The sequence below is a fragment of the Elephantulus edwardii genome, unplaced genomic scaffold, assembly GCF_000299155.1.
Source record: "Elephantulus edwardii isolate Elephantulus edwardi_28Jun2011 unplaced genomic scaffold, EleEdw1.0 scaffold00009, whole genome shotgun sequence".
Lineage (NCBI taxonomy): Eukaryota > Metazoa > Chordata > Mammalia > Macroscelidea > Macroscelididae > Elephantulus > Elephantulus edwardii.
In genome coordinates, this window is record NW_006399759.1 from 35,770,708 (window position 1) to 35,777,024 (window position 6,317).

General features: G+C 48.6%; 1 pseudogene; it reads left to right on the forward strand.

Moving 5' to 3' along the window:
• The window catches only part of LOC102856242, a 4,331-nt pseudogene extending 1,424 nt beyond the window's left edge, over nt 1–2,907 (forward strand).
• The last annotated feature ends 3,410 nt before the right edge of the window (nt 2,908–6,317 follow it).

The window sequence follows — 6,317 nt, forward strand, 5'->3', positions numbered from 1 at the left end:
ATGCCTTTGAGCTGTGGTGCTGGAGAAGAATATTGAGAGTACAATGGACTGCTAGGAAAACATCCCGGAAAGGTTAAACCGGGTGGCTCCTTGGAGGTAAGGATTCTGAGGCTCCGTCTAACATACTTTGGACATGTTGTAAGGAGAGACCAGTCCTTGAGGAGGGACATCATGATTGGGAGGGTGGAGGGACAGCGCAGTAGGGGAAGGGGAAGGCCCTCTATGAGGTGGATTGACTCAGTGACTGGGGTAATTGGGATGGGAGTGTCAGAGACAGTGTGATTGGCACAGAACAGAGCAGAGTTTAGGGCTGTTGTACATAGGGTCGCTATGAGTCACAAGTGACTCAATGGCACATAACAACAACAACAACCATCTCGGAAAGGGTGAAGCCACATTTCTTGTTGGAGGCAAGGGTTTTGACACTCTATCTCATCTATTTTGGGCACATAGTTAAGAGGGACCAATCCTTGGAGAAGGACTTCATGCTTGTAAGGGTAGAGGGGCAGCACAGGAGGGGAAGACTCCAGATGAGATGGATTGACATGGTAACTTGGATAATGGAGTAGGGGTGTTGGAATCAATGAGACTGACTTAGGATAGGACAGGGTTCAAGAGCTATTGTTCAGAGAGTTGCCGTGAATCACAGATGACTTGATGGCACATAACAACAATAACAACAACAACAACCCAAATATTATTTTGAAAGTATTTTTTTTGATGTGATCAATATCTACTATCAGTGAGTTTAAGTTGAAAGAGGTTACTTTGATAATGTATGCAAAAGGAGCAGATGCAATTTGGGGATGGCCAAATCTGACTTTTACTTGCTTCATAAAGGAGAATTGTCCCCATTGATAACATCTATCAACTCAAAATAGCTACAAGGTCAGATATGCCACTCTCCACGCTACTGCACCTTTATCAATCATTAGGGACAATGTTTGTTGTTGAGTCACAGACTTTATTCACAGTTGTGGGGTTTTTGAGGGAAATAGATTGGGGAGTGGGCAAAGAATATCAAAAGCCCAGGTCCAGCAGTAGTCCCCAGCTCGGTTAACAGCAAGACACAATTCCTCAGTTAAAGTCCAGGTTTCAGTACAGCAGCAAAAATCCTCTAATTCTTCAATCATCCAACAAACTATCTCAGAGCTGTTTACAAGTCAGCTTTCCCTTCAATAATCTAGCCAGCAAGACCTTTCACTAAAGCTCAATCTCCAGGGTTCCTCCATTTTATCTCAAAGAAATGCCACAGTCTCTTTACCTTCTCTCCACCATGGTTGTCTCCCTCTGTCACAGTGTGCAAAGCACTCTTTTGTATTAATCCCACAGTTGTTGATGACTTGCAAGATCATGTGTCCACAGTTCAGGTGGCTGGAGACCACGCCCCTAACAGGTGCTAACACAATAGCTAGAAAGTCATTTTTTGGAGCCCGACTCTAGCAACTCAAGATAGCAGATGAGACTGAGACAGCAGTGAAGCTGCTGGTACCTCAGCTGCTGCGGATGATGGAAGAAAACAGCAATTGCAAGAAAGAGGAGGACAACCACTACAACCAGGGTGGTTTGAGTCCAGCCAATGACACTGAAGCTAAAAAGAAGAAAAAGAAGAAAGAAAACGGCAGTGAGACTGATTCAGCCCAGGATCAGCCTATGAATGTGTACTCTTTGCCAGCAGAGAGGATCCAGGAAATATAGAAAGCTATTGAACTGTTCTCCATGGGCCCAGAGCCTGCCAAATCCATGGAGGAGGCTAGCAAATGAAGCTACCAGTTCTGGAACACATAGCCTGTTCCCAGATTGGAAGAGGTGGTGAACACCCATGGCCCTGCGGAGGCAGACAGATACAGCATCCACCAGGAGCCCTACACCTTGCCCCAGGACTTCACATGGGACTCCTTGGACCTGGGGACCATGGGGTACTTAAAAAGCTGAACACACTCTTAAATGAGAATTATGTGGAAGATGATGTCAACATGTTCTGATTTGATTATTCCCCAGAATTTCTTTGGTGGCTCTCTGGCTACCTGACTGGCTTCCCCAGTGGTACTTCAGGGTTCAAGTCGTCTCAAGTTGGGAACTGTTCAGGTTCACAGTGCCATCCCAGCAAATATCCCAGCCATCCATATCTATGACACAGAGAAGAAGATGGTGGAGATCAACTTCCCGTGTGTGCATAAGAAACTGCTCTCCAAGAGGGTAGCTCCAGTTCCGATCCAAGAGATAACCCAAGGGGTTCACCTGGAGGAGATTTTCCAAGCTGTTTACACTGCTGGGGTGGTGCTGTCAAAACCTGTTGGCACCTGCAAGTACTGGCATCAGTCCCTAAGTCCTCAGAAACTGACCAAAGTTCTTCCTTCTGAGCAGGAGTAAGACAACGCAGCACACAGTGAAACTCTGCTGACTGCCAGAGACTCCCAAAATGGCTGGCTTCCAACCCACTGAGAAGAAGGACATTCCAGCCGTGCACCAGCTCCTTACCAGGTACTTGAAGCAGTTCTGCCTCACGCCAGCCACAAGCCAGGAGAAGGCAGAGGACTGGATCTACCCCCGGAAGAATATCATCGACATTTCTGCAGTGGAGCACCCAAACAGTGAGGGGACGGACTTCCTGAGCTTTTACTCCCTTCCCTCCACCATCATGAACCATCCAACTCACAAGAGTCTGAAAGCTGCTTATTCTTTCTACAACATCCACATCCAGACCCCACTTCTAGACCTCATGAATGATGCCCTTGTTCTTGCCAAAATGAAGTGTTTGACGTGTTCAATACACTGGATCTCATGGAGAACAAAACTTTCCTGGAGAAGCCCAAGTTCAGGATAGAGTATGGCAACCTGCAGTATTATCTCTACAATTGGAAGAGCCCCAACATGGTGGCAGAGGAGGTCAGACTGGTGTTATAATAACTGGTCCCCAGTGACATTCTGAATGAAGCCACTGAGAACTCAAACCAGGAAATGGAACCCCACCACCTGTGAGCCGACTTTTCACAAATATGAGAATCCCTGGCGAAGGGAACAGAACTGAACCAGCATTACCGAACCACCACTGAATTTGACAGTTGTATTGTGATGGTATGAGCTGTGTGACGTCACCCTTGGCCATGTCTCTGGTCTCTCTCTTTTGCAATGAATCATATCCTCATGCAGCCGTGATCAAGGGAATGTAACTGCTGAAAACTAGATTGTGATGGGCATATTATGGAGTTAATGGGTGAATACTCACACACACACACACACACACACACACACACACACACACACATTTTTCATTATTCATGGTCCAAATTTACAAGGATGTTTTGTCTCTAATGAAAAGCTGTATCCAGATCAATTCCTCAGAATTAGAGCCCAAGGACAGTACCAGACAGACACATATTGAAACAGCCATTGTTTCCTTCTGGAAGCAGGCTTCAGCTTCTCTAGGGGAGGAGCAGGAGAGAGATCAGGGAATTCTATGTGCTTCCCCTTCCAAATTAGCCAGAGTAATTGGCTTTGCAAAGGAAGGGGAAGGCAGAGCTGGGGGCTTTGGGGAGGGCTCAGAGCTCAGGATGGCTGGCCATGACCAGACTTGAGATTGGGCAGCGGGGAAGGTCAGTGGAAGCAAATTTTTCTCATCAAGTCCCTCCTGCCATCCTGTTGCCTTCTCCATGTAGGAAATCCTCCTGCTGACCAATTTTAAAGGGCTCTTCAGCCAGCAATTGCCAACTTCAGAGGGACACGTTGTCCCCAGTGAGGTTTGACTCTGTCATTGACTGGGTGGCTGGTAGTTTGAAAGGGACTGTGTAGAGACCACAGCAGTGGAAACGGCTTGTGAGTTCAAAGGAAGAGCAGAGGCCACACGCTGCTGGGCTGGGTATCTGGGTGGGGCCTGTACCTGGCCCGGACCCTCCAGTTGTCAACCCATTGGCAACAGCTTGTTGTGTTCCTGCCCTGGACTGCTAATGACTAAAGAGTGATGAGGCGAGGAAGAGTTAGGCTTGGTTGCAGGAATTCTTGCACATTGCCAGCGGCCAGGTCTGATTATCACTGACGATATTTTTAGCTGGTGGTGATTAACGACGCTCCCAGTTCCACAGTAGGGTTGAACCTCTGCATGGCTGTCCATGTGAAGTTCCTGGTTGTGCTCCACCAAGTCGCGTGGACAGGACCAGGTGGTGCAGTCATCATCCACCCTACCCAGGCTTGTGTGGAACTTCTAGGAGAATGTCATGAGCAGACAGCATATGGTGTGAGGTTTCCTTGATGCTTTTGCCTCTTAGCATCTTTACTGGCGAGTGAAGCCTTAGCCAAGGTGTAGGCCCAGCCTGGTCCAACTCACAGAGCCACTTCGCAGGCACAGGGTTTGGGGCTGAGCCGTCCCAGAGGCTAATTCTGCAGAGTCCCAAAGCCGGAGGGGATTGTGCATTTAGGATGGAGTGCACTGCCTGCCAGGATATACTGCCTTCTCTAGCCTGAGCTGAAGCCAGCAACGTCATGTGTCTGATTCTCATCAGATCTCAGGGCCTCCACTCTTGGCTGTTCATGGCTGACCTTTGACTCCAAGGACTAAGACCAAAGAAGTGGCTGGCTTTAAGTGAAGTATTCACTACCCCTGCGCCCCCCACCCCTCCCGTAGACGGGAGCTAGAGAGAGAGGTCTGGGCTTCATTTGAGCCTGCCCCCTTCAGATGTGGCACCTTGCCTTTGTCCAGACCTTGAAATCAAACAACACAGTGCCCACCTTTTCCTTGTCTGAGCAGGAGCTGGAACATCAAAAGATTTGGCATCACATCGCTGGTCCTCCTGTATCAAGTCTCAGCCTGAGCTTCTGTGGGATCTGAGGGTGTTCAGGAGGCTCTCTGAGTGTGCTTTGCCTGGCTGCCCAGGTCCTGGACTGGATGCTAAAACTCAATTGGCTGCATTACAGGAAACATATCTACTGGTAGAGGCCCAGTGTCTCCTTCTAAATCATGTGCCTGCTCCTTGGATGCTATTGGATGCTCCTTGGATGAGAGTGCGGCCAAGCCCTCAGCACTGTCGTCTAGATATGCAGAATAAGCTTAGTGGCTGCTGTTGTCTAACAGCCTGGGGTTTTACTCAACTCCTTTCACAAGTTCGTTTCCAAGTGCTCAGAACCATCATGTGAGGCATGGGGTTTCCAGCAAGGAGCCTTACAGTTGTGGGCTGGCAACCAGGCAAGGACTTGGGCCCCCAGCTTCTCAAGTGGGACCACCCTCAGACAGGTGCTCATAGAGTTCTGTGTCGAACTTGGCCATCCCTTTCTGCCACCAAGGTTCCTGCTGGCCTTGAGCTTTTGGACTCTTTACCTCCTGCTTTTGGATGGACTGCATTTGACCCTGTGCCCATGGCACATGAGCACCAGCTGGAACCTCTGTGGGGGAGAGCTATAAAGAACGGAGCCTCTGCTCTGGATTGAGGGTTACACGGGGCTCATTATCCCCACAGGTCTTGTATGGAGGCCAACTGCACCAAGCTACTTTGACACCAGGTTGATGGAAAAATTTCAGGCCTGGTCTCCCTTCTAACTGCCGTACCCCTCTTACTTGTTGCCTTTCTGAGTCAGAGGTCATATTCCTATCGTCTCGAATTCTATCTTCAAAGATGAGGAGCATTTCTTTAAGCCACCTAAGGTCTGGTCCCAAAGGCCTACAACAGCTCCACAGAGTAGTGGTCCAGGAGAGGGAGGGGCAGGGGTGAGGAGCAGGAGTGGATTCTGGTCAGGGATTGCCTTCACGGGCTTGCCTGAGCTGAAAGAGACCCTGAGCCTCCATTGCATGCTGGTTCGTGATGAAGCAGGCCTGCAGACAAACTGCCCCAAGGCCTGCTTCATCCAAGTGAGTTTACATTAACTGGCTGACAGGCAGCCCCTGCACTGGGGGCAGGGAAGAGACAGCTCTGACTTGTGCCTATGCTTTTCTCTGGGGTGTGGGAGAGGCATCCATTTCCAGGTTTGGGGAGGAAACACCAAATGCATTGTTGTTCTGCTCGACACATCTCCGATACATCTCCTTTGTTTCTAAAAAAGGCAGCAACTGAAAAGAAAGGGGGGGAAAGCCAATTTTCAAGGGTTCTTATACTCCATGTAGGTGGACCTTATTCAATCAGTGGGAGGGCCTTAAGAGCAAAAATCCCTAGGTTTTCTGAGTGATAAGAAACTCTGCCTCAAGACTACAATATAAATTTCCTGCCTGAGTTTCTAGCTTATTAGTCTGGCCTACAGATTTTAGACTTGTCACCCTCAGTAATGTGTCCAATCCTTTAAAAGGAGGTAAGACTGAGAAAAACTGGATGAAATATGTTTATGGCATTGAA